The following is a 14,833-nucleotide window of genomic DNA, read 5'->3' on the forward strand; positions in this document are numbered from 1 at the left end:
TTAAAAATGCCCAGGAACAACATAGGCCATTTTTTTAAGAAAGAAAAATACATTTGAGCCTACTAATACACCAGCGCCCATTAAGACGTTTGGCAAGATCCTCACTCTGGATGCAAAAAGACTTTGGGTCAAGTGAGTAAGCACAACAACCTTAGATGGGATGAACGGACAGCGATCAGGACATTGAAAGCTGACAGTAATCTGGTTATAAGACCTGCAGACAAGGGCGGCTCCATAGTATTGCTTGACTACTCATACTACAGAGAAGAACTATTGTGCAAGGGCACTGCCCATTGCGGTCCCTGCTAACTGCAGGTAGAAGGTATTTTAAAAACGAAAAAAGTTTTTCGTAAGGGTGAGCTCCAACATATGTATAAACGTTTGCAAGGGGATCCCACCCTTACATTCAAATGGGAACTTGACAAAATCCTCATGCTGGTTGGATTGATCATGATACTCAAGACTACCTGACTACTGACTTTCCCCGAACACCTATTATATATATATACATTACCTAAAATTCACAAGTCCCTGTCCTCCCCTCCGGGTAGACCCATAATATCAGCCGTGGGCTCCTTGTACCAGCCAATATCCACCTTTGTTGATTACCACCTACAACCCCTTGTATGGACCATGCAACCCCTTGTATGGACCATGTCTTCCTACACACAGGACTCTAGCCATGTTATCAGGAAATTAAAGGAACTAGGGGACATACACAATAATTGTCTACTAGCCACAATGAGTCTCTATACAGTTATACCGCATGATCAGGGCATCCTATCCTGCAAGAGGGCTCTACTTTCCTCACCACCCGGAACTGTTCCTATTGAGTTTTTACTCCCATTTGTTGGAGCTCACCCTTACGAAAAACTTTTTTCGTTTTTAAAATACCTTCTACCTGCAGTTAGCAGGGACCGAAATGGGCAGTGCCCTTGCACCTTCATATGCTCACTTATTTATGTTGGACTTTGAGGAGGCACATATAACCCCACTTCTTGGACATTCTATCTTATCGTACTTTCACTATATAGACAATTTGTTTTTCATTTGGACAGACACAGAACCAGCTCTTTTGGCTTTTCATCAACATTTGAACGAATTGGACACACCAATCAAACTCACCTTGAATTATCACACTGCAAACATTGACTTTTTGGATTTGAATATTTTTATCCTAGAATCCAGACTTGAGAGTAGGTTAAACAGGAAGCCCACAGACCGGAATTCAGTGCTACATCCGACCAGTAACAATTAGAGGGATTCCATATTCCCAATTTCTCAGTGATACGCAACAACAGCACTAAATCCACAGCAGAGATTCAGCTTAATCAAATGTTAATTCGCTTCAAAGAAAGAGGATACTCAGACGACCTTCTGCAGAACCAAATGAATTGAGCTTTACAACATTCACAGACTGATTTATTGACAAATATGCGCAAGAACAAGGACACTACTACCCCTTTCTCTTCCATTTCGAGGCAGGTGTCATCTAGTATCAACAAACACTGGCCTATGCTGAATATGGATGAGTCACTCTCTGTCCATGCGGCTCCAAAACCTATGTTGGGATACAAGAAAGGTAAAAGTTTAAAAGATCTACAGGTACAAACTGATTTCAAAGGAAACAAACGCAGAGAGCCCAACTGGCTAGCTCACAAGCTATTATAAATGCTTAAATTGTGTAACCTGCAGATTTCTGCTGAGTGGACCAGATTTTACTCACCCTCATACGGGCAAAAGGTTCAAAATTTAACATAGACTAGGCTGTGCCTCCACTTATTTGGTTTACATTATTACTTGTCCTTGTGGACTCTACTATGTGGGCAAAACCTGCACCACCCTGAAAGAAAGGATAGTAAACCATCGCTCTGCCATCAGCAAAACACTCAAAGAGGGCAAGGCACTACAACTGGTGGCCAAACATTTTGTCTCTAAAGGCCACTCTCTTCCAAAATCTAGGTGCATGGCAATTGACCATCAGCCCCCCCCCCCGGCAAGAGGTGGTGACAGAGAGCAAGCTTTACTGAGAAGGGAATCTCACTGGATTCTCACACTGGATACAGTTGCCCCGTGGACTAAACAAGACTTTGCCCCTTGGCTGCTTCCTTTGAACTTTTTCCAATTTGTTATTACCTCCTTTTATAGGCTGACCCTTAATATGCTTGTGTTTCATACCCTATGTAAGGACTGATGTAGACACAGTAACAGAATTCTACTCGGTAACTTAGACGGAACCAACAAAAAGAAGAGTATGTGCTGTTGCACCATCCATATCAACAATTGTGATTGATTGTGTAATCAAGACAAATTGGAAAGAGTTATTGATTATGAATAAATTGAATAGCCCACGTGAATTTGTGAATAACTTCAACTGTTCCTGTGCAATTCATTTGATATTATAAATAAAGACATAAAAACTCAAATTGTGACACTCTTTTTGTGAATGTTATAAAGTGCTAATAGTGCTTAGATCAAGTGTTAGTGCATAATTGAACCCATTATTGAATATGACACTCAGTAAAACATAACTTTTAATTACTCCTTAAAAATTCATGTACATATATAGGGAAATTGATTCACTTTAAAAACATTTAAAATAATTTGATGGAAAATTGATCTGGTAAGCGGCACGTGGTTAGGAGGTGCGGAAAACCCCCAATTTTTTTGGTACAGACACAGTAACAGTCCACTCATACCTTGCTTACAGCCACCCCACTACATTGTTGCAAATTCACACGTTATCGGTATAGGTTTTGCTATATTACCCTATGGTGCTTAGTTCGCTCCCCCCCTATGACCATGATCGTTACCCTGCTCTGCATGTGGTTTTTCTCCCCTTGTGAGAATAGGGGCAAATTCACTAAGATTTGTAGTTGTGCCAGCGTCCGATTCGCCGCACTTCGCCAGGCGTATTTTCCCAGCGCTACGCAAATTCACTAAATTCACTAGAATCTACACAAGCCTGGGAAACCTTCAAAACAGCAAATAAAATTTTTATTTTGCCCTACACATGTGCCCACTGTATAGTTAAGGTGCCATGAGTTAGGAAATGTAGGGGGGAAGAAGGGTAGCCCCAAAAATATTTTCGATCTTTTTCAGCCTATCACCCATAAAAAAGAAAAAACGCCAGCGTTTTTTGGGACCTAGAAAATTTTTTAACTTCTGAGGTGGCGAAGGAAGTCTGGCATAAAAGGTAGCGTTCAGAAAAATGCGTGCGGCAGTGATTTTGCGTAGTTACGTCTGTTGCGCAAATTCGCCAGGTGTAAGGTTGGGAAGTAACACTAGCGAATTTGCCCCATAGTGTCTGCAGCATCGGTGGCGAAAATAGTAGGCTCCCGCGACTTGTAATGGTGCATATGGGCTATTCTGTGGCAGAGGGGGGCCGTTGGGATCAGTGGCTCCGCACTCCGCAGGGCCCCTTGGCACTGTGACCCAGAGCGCTACAGCTACTAGCACCCTGCGAGGTTGCTATCGCCTAAGTGCTGGGTTACATGTAAGTCTTTACGGGTTGCCTAGCAACGCTTCTCACAGTGGAGTGCCGGAATACTTCCAGTCCACCAATACAGAGCTACAGACGGCTCGATCGTCTGCAATTGCTGTATACTGCTACCCAGGGGATTAAGAGCTAATACATTTCCATAATTCGTAACCTTCTGGATAACAGTTTTTTGGATCATGTATGCGACCTGTTATCTTGAATGCTTGGGACTTGGTGTTTTCAGGATAAGGTGTCTTTCCTTAATTTGGATCTGCCAAAAAAATCATTTATTAAACCCAATAGGATTGTTTTGGCTCCAACAAGGACTAATTATATTGTAGTTGAGAACAAGTACAAGCTACTGTTTTATTAGAGTAAAAAAAAAAAAAAATCAAGTTTTAAAATATGAATGATCGGATTTAAGTCTATGGGAGATGGTCATCTGGTAATTTGGAATTTTCTGGATAACAGGTTTCTGGATAACAGATTCTACTGGGTTTCTGGATAACAGATTCTATAACTGTACCAAAATTTTGTTTCCAGCATTGCAAAATGTGAAGAGGCAAGAGAGATTCTGATGGGTAAATGCCTTGTCTCGTGTGTGATACACAACTAAAAATCCAGAGTGAGGACTTTTACACAAGTGGTTTTTTTTGTTGAAAATATTCTTCACTTATCTCTGCGGAATTAACAGACTTGGCCAAAGGGTCTGCTCATAGATCTCTTTAGTACGACTGGAAGTGTGTGTGTGTTTGTGTTTTTAATGGCACCTGTAGGCGCTGAAAGAAGAAATAAAATTACTAGAAGGGTCACCTCAGGATTCTATTGGAACGGGCACAATGTCTTTTTTAGGACATATATTGTTTCTGTATAAGACATCCTAGGGAAAATAAACAGAGAAGAGAAGTTTCAGTTTACATCAGGCTTATAAAACAATATTACAGTCAAGAGCATATACAAAATATACAGAAAGCTCTTAACTTGTCCTCTAAAGCTTAACTAAAGAAGTACAGTAGAAATGTTGTACATGGTGTTTTGTGCTTCTGTACCAGCCCAAGGCAATCACAGCCCTTTAGCAGTAAAGATCTGTCTCCAAAGATGCCCCAGTAGCTCCCCGTCTTCTTTTCTGCTGATTCACTGCACATGCTCTGTGCTGCTGTCACTTACTGAGCTTAGGGACCCACTCACAATATACAGTACACATAGAATAGAAATGTCACAATATAAGGCTGATTAGTAATTAATACACATAATTACTACATGGCAGCACAGAAACCAGTGCAATTAGCATCAGAATTGAATAATCAGCAAACCTGTAGCATCAGCTTATATTACAGGGAAAGCTCATTTTCTGCTGGATAATTAGTGACGAGCCCTAAGCTTAGCTTCTCAACAGCCAATCAGAGCCCACTGAGCATGTGAGTGTCACAGACACTTTCCAAGATGGTGACCCCCTGTGACAAGTTTGAAGTCCTGGATCATTGCTGCTATTGACAAGCTCAAACTTTAGCCTCGTGCAATAAGTTCAGTATGGAGAGCTGCAGAATAAAAAGCTAAATAACTCAAAACCATAAATAATAAAAACCAATTGCAAATTGTCTCACAATATCACTATTTCCAGCCTACTTAAAGTTAACTTGAAGGTGAACAATCCTTTAAACTGTTTTCTGAAAGGTGGGGTCATTCTGGCTTCCCAAGAACTACATGCTGACCACTCAGGCCTGGACTCACAAATGTGAAGTTAATCTCCGTGTGTCACCCACAATGCTTAGTGCTTTACCCAACTTATTGCGAATGAGCCCCTGATTTTAGTGAATGTAAGTGGTTGTGGCACCCTAGAATTATTGCAACATCCAGACTGTCAGAAATTCTCGGGTTTCCCTATTGTCCGTGAGAACTGTACTCCGTACTGAAGAGGCTGGTAAATTGGTGCTCAAGACAAGTTGCTAAAGGTATGGGACCTGGGGTTTTCCAGATAACAGATCTTCATACCTTTAAATTAACTGTTAGTATGATGTAGAGAGGGATATTCTGAGACAATTTGCAGTTGGTTTTCATTTTTTATTATTTGTGGTTTTTGAATTATCTAGCTTTTTATTCAGTAGCTCTCCAGTTTGCTATTTCAGCAATCTGGTTGCTAGGGACCAAATTCTCCTAGCAACCATGCATTAATTTGAATCAAAGACTGGAATATGAATAGGAGAGGCCTGAATAGAAAGATGAGTAATAAAAAGTAGCAATAACAATACATTTGTAGCCTTGCAGAGCATTTGTTTTCAGATGGGGTCAGTGACCCACCCATTTAAAAGCTGGAAAGAGTCAGAAGAAGAAGGCAAGTACAGTAGAATCCCCATTTTACATCCCCTGATTTTACATTACCCCTCATTTTACATTGTTGTTTTGTGGTCCCACCTATATATTATGCATAATACATTTCCATTGATTTTACACCATTTTTTTCTGGTGCCCTGATAAACGTTAAATGTTCTACTGTGTTTCAAAAAAAAAAAAACTATACAAAATAAATAACAAAGACCGATTGAAACGTTGCTTAGAACTGGCCATTCTGTAACACCTAAAGATGAACCACCCATTTAGGCTAGTGACACGCGGGAAAATTTGGGGAGATTTAGTCACTCGGCGACTAATCACCTCTTCTTTGGGCGACTAATCTACCCTGAAAAGCCTTCCCGCCAGCTAAAATGTAAATCGCCGGCAGGGTGGCACATGGAGATTTGTTTTCCGAAGTTGCCTGGGCGACTTTGGAAAACAAACCGCTCCCAATGACATCCCACCGGCGATTTAGAGTCTAGCCAGCGGGATGGCTTTTCCAGTAGATAAGTCGCCCAAAGAAGAGGTAATTAGTCGCCCGGCGACTAAATCTCCCTAAACCTTGCCTCTAAGTCAGGAATTCAAAAATAAGCACCTGCTTTGTGGCCACTGGGAGCAACATCCAATGGGTTGGAGAGCAACATGTTGTTTGTGAGCTACTGGTTGGGGACCACTGGCCTAGAAGATGTATTAGAGCTCACTCTATTAAACTCACCAGACATCATGTCTCTCTACATGCAGAATTTGTACAAAAGGCAGTAATTTTGTTAGATTGTGTTTGTACTGGAATCAGTTATTTGAGTGAGCTCTAATTCATCTGCTAGGAAAGATATATAAGATATATTGGATCTGTCAATTAATATATGACATGAATGTTTGAAGAGAAACAGATGCTGAGAAAGGAAGAGTGAAACTAAATTTGATTAATTCAGAAGCAGTACAGAATATTTCATTGGTAGTATATATAAACGTCTTATTTCAGTGTGCTGAAGTGTATACTAAATGTTCATTTTTTCAATAGTTTCCCATTAAATTTCCCTACAAAGGAGTCAATGTATTGTCTTTGTGTGCATAAAAACCAGATGTATGGAGGCCTTTAACTTTAATGAGGATCCAGACACATGAGGCTTTGATGGTCGCACACACAAAATGAATGGCCCCAATGAAAGGCAACATTCTTTAATCCACGTGCCTTGTGTCCAGCGCTCCATGACTGCGGCTACTCTCTCCCCATTACAGACCTTTAGTAAGAAATGAGTTGCCCTTCTGTAACTAATGTATGCATGAAACATGCCTGGTGGTCTTGCCAGACCACACAATGAAATTATGCAGATCATGTGTCATTCTCTGATGAAGACCCAGATTGTGTGGTTGGAACTAGGATTAGATGTTACAGCACACAACGCACATTCCATTAGCTCTCTGATCAAATCCCTACGCTCAAGGAATTTAATAACTGGGGTGGCCATCTACAGCCTGGATTGGCATGCTAAAAGGGTTATGCCTTCAAGTTAAATGGAATGTTAACCTTTAAGTTAACTTTTAGTATGATATACAGAGTAATATTCTGAGGCAATTTGCAATTGGTTTTCATTTTTTATTAAGTTATTTAGCTTTTTATTCAGCAGCTCTCTAGTTTGCAGTTTCAGCCATCTGGTTGCTAGGATCCAAATTACCCTAGCAACCATGCATGCATTTGAATGAGAGATTGGATTATGAATAAGGGAGTGTCTGAATACAAAGATTAATAAAACAATGGCAATAACAATACATTTGAAGCCTTACAGAGCATTTGTTTTTTAGATGGGGTCAGTGACCCCCATTTGAAAACCGGAAAGAGTCAGAAGAAGAAGGCAATTTAAAAACAGTGCAGAAAAAAAAAAAAAGAAAGAAAAAATGAAGACGAGTTGAAAAGTTGCTCAGAATTAGCCATTCTATAACATACTAAAAGTTAAAGTGATTCATCTATTCAAAGTGGTTCATCTTTAAGTAAACTTTCAGTATGTTATAGCATGGTCAACTTTTCAATTGGTCTTCGTTATATAGTTTTTATAGTTTTTAAATTATTAGCTTTTTTCTTCGGATTCTTCTTAGCTTTCAAATGGGGGTCACTGACCCCATCTAAAAACAAATGCTCTGTAAAGCTATACAATTTATTATTATTGCTACTGCTAGGCGAATTTGGACCCTAGCAACCCAACGGCTGAAACTGCAAACTGGAGAGCTGCTGAATAAAAAGCGAAATAACGCAACAATCACAAATAATAAAAAATGAAAACCAATTGCAAAGTGTCTCAGAATATCACTCTCTACTTCATACTAAAAGTTAATTTGAGATGGCAAAGGGGAGGAGCTAAGCCATCCAGCGAAATGGACGTGTAGCAGGGGAGCAAAATAGGCAGCGGAGACTGGCTAAAAGTATTTTAAATATTATTTTTCTTAGAGGGCTCCATGTAGACCATGGGAATGTCGCGCAGGAAAGCTTCTCCGGCCAAAATGACCACGTTTTACCTGAAGGCGACCTCCCTCACAGGACCGCAAACCCCGCCACAAGATGGCGGCGATTCCACAAGCAGTAGCCCAGCGCACCATGCGCAATACACAGAAAAGTCGACAGCAATGGCAGATATTATGGCGGATGACTCACCGCTTACAGTAGCGTCATTGAGGGAATTATTGGCAGCTCTACGGACAGAGATACAAGGAGACTTCAGATCAGCACTCTCCTCACTGCGCACAGATCTTACACAGGTGGGTGAATGTGCTGACCACCTAGAGCATAACATGGCAGAAATAGTCATATCACATAATGAGTTAATAGATGCAAACAATGCGTTAGAGGAAAAGGTGCACACGTTAACTGCTAAATTGGCTGATCTAGAAGACCAGAACAGGCGCAACAATCTTAGGTTACGGGGCATTCCAGAATCAGTTCACACACAGGACTTAAGTACATTTGTCCATGCCATGATGGGTGAATTACTGCCAGATACGCCACAAGACCAGCTACTGATAGACAGAATTCATACATTACCTCGAGCTCAAAATGTACCACCAGGAGCCCCTAGAGATATTATTATGAGAGTCCATTATTACCACGTCAAGGAAAAGCTGCAGCATTGCTTCAGATTAAAAAAGGATATTCCAGACAAGTATAATAAAATGCAATGCTTTGCGAACTTATGCAGCTATACGCATTGTAAAAGAAAAGATTTCATCAATATTACAAATATATTGAGAATCAACAGCACATCTTATCGTTGGCTGTACCCGGTGAAATTAATGATTACTAAGGATGACAATTCAGTCATTCTGAATACCCCACAACATGCAGAACAATATCTGAAACAATGGGGCCTTATATCCACAATATCAAGCCACACAAGTGAACAACCCCAGAGGAAGTCGCATATCAAGCTGGAATGGGCGATTAAAGGGCCCTATAAAACAGGCCATACTATCTCTTTATTCCAATTCTACTGCACAAGTCAATAATATGGGCTTTCTCTCCAATCCTTTTAAGATCTCCAATGGCACTAGACAAGGTTACCCCCTGTCCCCCCTTATCTTCAACCTTACACTGGAACCATTTGCCAGAACCATCAGAAAGGCGGAAGATGTCTCAGGTATCCAGTTGGATAATATCAACCACAAGTTAGCAATGTTTGCCGATGACATTATGCTCACATTAACTAATCTGGAAAAGTCACTAATGGTGCTGACAAGGATCAAACAAAGCTTCAGTGAGGTATCTCACTCACATTCTCCCACTGGGAATGTCGCAAGAAGCCATAATACAATTAAGGGCAGAGCACACATTTCAATGGCAAACACAAACTATTACATACCTAGGGGTAGAATTGAGCAGCTCCATCCCTAAAACCTATGCAGCCAACTACCCCAAGTTGTTAGTAACTACACAGAATCTCTTGACCAAATGGGCCCCGTTATATACATCATGGCTGGGCAGAATTGCCACTATTAAAATGACGGTCTTGCCTAAATTCTTGTATATTTTTCGAACCCTTCCTCTGAAAGTTCCACGCTCTTTCTTTCGCAAAGCACAACAAATGATTCAAAATTATATATGGGCTAACCACAAGCCAAGAATACAACAAAAATAGCTGCAAAGAGCGACAGAAAAAGGAGGTTTTGGGGTGCCTAATTTGGAAACATACTACCACCCAACAATTATGGATCAAATGAGAGCTTTGAATCTTTCTACGGAAAACTTGCAATGGCTTCAGTTGGGGCAAGATTTTATCAAACCATTTTCACTTAGAGGATTAATGGGGGTACATCCCTGAGCTCTATCAAGCTATTGCTCTCTAGCTAATCATACAACAAGAATGGCAATACATTTGTGGTCCAAAACCAATGGTAAGACCCCGATGATAGAGTTACCGGCACAAAGTGCGAATTTGGAAATGTTGGAAATGGCTATTTCTTACCTCAATCTATCAATGTGGCGTAACAACCAGTTGACAACAGGACAATTATACGAGAATTTCGCTCCTGAAACCTTAATATAAATTGATGATAGAATTTAATATTCCAAAGCATGATTTTTATAAATATCTACAAATAAAGCATTTTTTGAGCATAACAAGAGACCCCACACAATCTCAGACCTCTAGATATGAGAAATTAGCCTCACAGAATCCATGTTGTACGAAAGGGATCAGCATAATATATAAAATACTAATGGACGAACCTACAACAGGAAAATCCACCCGTATACGAAAGTGGGAACGCTTAAAAAAAAAAAGTTAATTTGAAGGTGAACAACCCCTTTAAGGAGATGCAGACTGAATAACCCAAAATGTTTTGTCACATTTGGGGAACCAGCCATTGTGCATTGCTTTTACCTACCTCTGCTCTTTCCTAGACTTACCTTCTGCCCAGGAGACACATATTTACTGAAGAAGTTTATGTCGTTGGGGCACCGTGCCAGTAAGGCAGTGGTTGTGGTTTTAAAAAGCCTCTCCATAACCTAGGAGACAAAAAATGGAACCATTTTAAATCATTCATCACATGGGCATGGAATCTTGAATTAAATATCCAAACAATAAATCACCCAGCTCTTTGTCTCAAGTTTCTGCCGTGTATTGATGGGTCATTTTTAATTTCATGCGACCAACTAATTCATCATTGTAACATTCACTAAATTATTATTCTGCTGCATTAGAAAAAAAGTATTGTTCTGAGGAGGAAACAAAAAGTTGAACTATTATTAAGTTTAATTACAAAAAGTTTAATTCGTATTTCGTAATATTAGCTTGATTGGAAAAGCCGGTTACGTCCAAGAAGCTGAACTGCTGCTTAGTTTGCAATGAAAATATAGAGAAATGACTCAATCCTATTTAACCCTCAAGACTTTCAGCCGACTTCAATTAAGAAGAATTAATTTATTTGTTTAAACTAAAGTGGGATCTGAGAGTTGTTCATTAGAGCCCAGCATCTGTAATATCAAAACAAACAAATGACAAGTTGTTTTTTTCTCAGCTCACATTAACTTTGGCAATGGGGGGGGGGGGGGTATCACTGTGCCTCTGATTTTCCATTGGCTATGGGGGGGGGGGTGTATCGCTGTGCCTCTGATTTGCTATGAACTATAGTAGTACTTATCTGTTATCTACTGCGTTTCCTGTGCTTGAATGGCTTCCCCCATGGCTACACAGCAGCTTGTTTATATAAACTACAGTAGTACTTATCTGTTATCTACTGTGTATCCTGTGCTTGAATGGCTGCCCCCATGGCAACACAGCAGCTTGTTTATATAAACTATAGTAGTACTTATCTGTTATCTACTGTGTATCCTGTGCTTGAATGGCTGCCCCCATGGCTACACAGCAGCTTGTTTATATAAACTATAGTAGTACTTATCTGTTATCTACTGTGTATCCTGCGCTTGAATGGCTGCCCCCATGGCAACACAGCAGCTTGTTTATATAAACTATAGTAGTACATATCTGTTATCTACTGTGTATCCTGTGCTTGAATGGCTGCCCCCATGGCTACACAGCAGCTTGTTTATATAAACTATAGTACTTATCTGTTATCTACTGTGTATCCTGTGCTTGAATGGCTTTTCACTTTTCTTCTGTTCCTTTAACTGCAGGCGACCAATCTCCCTGTGTGCCATCAGCATTAAGGCAATAACACATTGAGCTACTACAGGCAGCTACTTGTAGTGGCTACAAAACGCCAAATACCTTGCCATAGACAATACTAAGAATTACCTCTACTAAAACACAGCATTTTAGCAAATACAATCACCACTAATTGTCTATGTTGTGTGCACCACTGCCTTTAAGTGTTAGAAGTCCCTGCAGAAACATCCTATTAGGAATATTTTCTTATACTAGGCACCTCTTGGCATCAGCGACCCCAAATATGTTTTAACCCTTAAAGGGCCAGCAGAATTTTACATTACATTTGTACTCAGTGCCAGAGGTTTTTTCGAACATTTTGTGCTCTCTCATATTAGGGGCATCTCCTGGGGGGGATATTTAGTTCACCTAGGAAAACGATACATTGCTTTTTTGGGACATCCAGAATTTTCTAAACCACAAACAAGCCTCAGTTTGCATATTTCCACAAATTGATTTAGAGCGCTTAAAAAAAAATAACAAAAATGGAATAAATTACCATTTTTCACAAAATAGGGATTTATACCAGAAAAATATTTTATTTTATGAACAAAAATCAAACGGATTTGGTATTTGTAATATACCAATATGTAATAATAGGTAAATATGTCTCTCTACTCCAAATCACTGCAAAGCAACGCTAAAGGTAGCGTTTTTATGAAATTTCTGAAAAATCTCCTAAAAATCTTGCAATTGGCCGCATTTATCTCACCCAATTTACAAAGATGGTAAAACACCCTAAATATTGATGCCAAGGGTATATGGAACAGTTGGATGCACAGTATGCATAGATATACCAAAGCAGCTGGTATGTGCGGACCCCAAATAAAAACAGTGCATATGACTTTTCTCCGCTTCTGATTCGCCTTCTGTGAACAAAGACCTGTGACTGAGCATTACAGGCAGGGCTCACGCAGGGAGAATAGGGACAGGCAGGGCATATGGAGGAAGCATAGGGCAAGTAGGGCACACGGAGGAAGCATAGGGCAAGTAGGGCACACGGAGGAGAATAGGGACAAGCAGGGCACACACAGGGAGCATAGGGACAGATGGCACACTCATGGAGCATAGGGCAGGCAGGGCACAACAAGTGAGTATAGGGCAGACAGGGCACACGCAGGGATCATAGGGGAGGCATGGCAGACGCAGGGAGAATAGGGACAGACAGGGCACACACAAGGAGTATAGGGCAGGCAGGGCACACAGAGGAAGCATAGGGCAAGTAGGGCACATGGAGTGACTATAGGGCAGGCAGGGCACACGCAGGAAGAATAGGGACAGGCAGGGCAGATGTAGGGAGAATAGGGACAGAGGGCACACACAGGGAGAATAGGGCAGGTAAGACACACGCAGGGAGAATAGGGACAGGCAGGGCACATGGAGGGAGCATAGGGCAGGTAGGGCACATGCAATGAGCCTGGCCTTTTTTTTTTTTTTACTTTTTTTGGGGCCCCAATTTCTTTTAACTTGTAAGGGGGCCCCTGCCACCAATGTTGTTTTTTTAAAAAAAATTTTTGGGGCCCCAAGTTTCTTTAACTTATAAGGGGGCCCTAGCTTTTTATAACTTGTGTGGGGGAGGTTACATTTTTAGCTCTGATGTTGGTGTGGTCTTTTAACTTTGATGTGGAGTGGGCAGGATATGGGGTGGGGCTTGGGCGTCAGTGTGGGCGGGGCCCAGGGGGCCCCAAAAATTTAGTTGTACGGGCCGTGATTTCTAATGGCGGCCCCGCCAATAGGCACTAAGGAGCAGTGGGGACAAACACGAGGCTACAGCTCTACATCACGTGCACAGCAGTAGCAGCCATGTGGCGAGTAACAAACTGCACAGAAATCAGTGAGCGGAGTAAATGAGTTCAGTGGGAGTCACGTGGCAGCTCATGAGTAAAGCTGAAGTGCAGGAATAAGACGCACCAGTAAAAGCGCAGCTCCAATAAAGCAGGCGATTAAAGGGCTGCCACCTTTTTCAACAGTCGAACCAGTCCCGCCAGAGCAGTCCGAGATGATTTCTTAGGGAGGCGGGGCTTAACTGTGGGAACTCGTGACACATCATGACTCCAGCCAATCCGGCGAAGCAGCAGGGGGAGGGGGCGTGCCGTCACCTCTATGGGCTGGGACAGGGTCGATGACGTCGTGCGCAGCACGTCGGTGATGGGCTTGACTAGTTTTACCAAGTTGTTTCGCGCTCATATGGGTGGCACGGAGGGGAAGGGTGTGGACGCAGAGGGCTGTGTGCGTGTGGGGAAATTAACTCTGCTGCGCCATTGTCTATTTGATTAGTAGACGCTGGTTTCGCGCCTTCTTCTAATTTGCTTTTCTAAACGAGATGTGTTTGATCGAGGTCTATTGAGGGTGTGGGGGTTTGAGATTTTTTTTTTGGCGTGATCCTCCTTATTTATCTCTCAAATCTTCCTTTCTGAAGGGGCCGTGGATTTGTGGCTTTTTCAGGGCTGCTCAGTTCTCGTGCAAAGTCTAGGGCAAGTTAACTGATCAAGGCCACAGTCCCCTGATTACTCTGTGGTGTCCCAGCTTTTAGCAATGGAACAGGCAGTTAGTTCTTGGGACAGCCCCTCTATCCAATATTTCCATTTTTCTGTCAACTTTATGGATTTTAGCCGTTCATTGTTTTCCATTTACTCAACCCCTCCCCCTCCTCTGGTTATTGGGGTTACAATTTTTTTTTTACTTAATTAAGGAATTTCTAAGGAATCCCTATTTATGGCGCTAATTAAGACACATTTAGTACCATATGGTGATTAATTGTAGTGGTAAGGTGTAAATCTATGAATAATTAATTTTATTTAGATTTTACCTTATCAATTCATTAGTACTATACTCGATTAATGGAGTCATTCTTTTTCTGCTAATTAAT

General features: G+C 41.2%; 1 long non-coding RNA gene across 1 annotated transcript; it reads right to left on the minus strand.

Annotated features, from left to right (window-relative positions):
* Positions 1-3,901: 3,901 nt before the first annotated feature.
* LOC108705497 lies at positions 3,902-14,316 on the minus strand. The gene is made up of 4 exons (XR_001933792.2): positions 13,876-14,316; positions 10,707-10,805; positions 8,460-8,584; positions 3,902-4,361 (listed from the first exon to the last, which is right to left on the minus strand). It is a non-coding gene; the product is annotated as an uncharacterized LOC108705497 (long non-coding RNA).
* Between the last annotated feature and the right edge of the window lie 517 nt (positions 14,317-14,833).

Source organism: Xenopus laevis, chromosome 2L (assembly GCF_017654675.1).
Source record: "Xenopus laevis strain J_2021 chromosome 2L, Xenopus_laevis_v10.1, whole genome shotgun sequence".
Lineage (NCBI taxonomy): Eukaryota > Metazoa > Chordata > Amphibia > Anura > Pipidae > Xenopus > Xenopus laevis.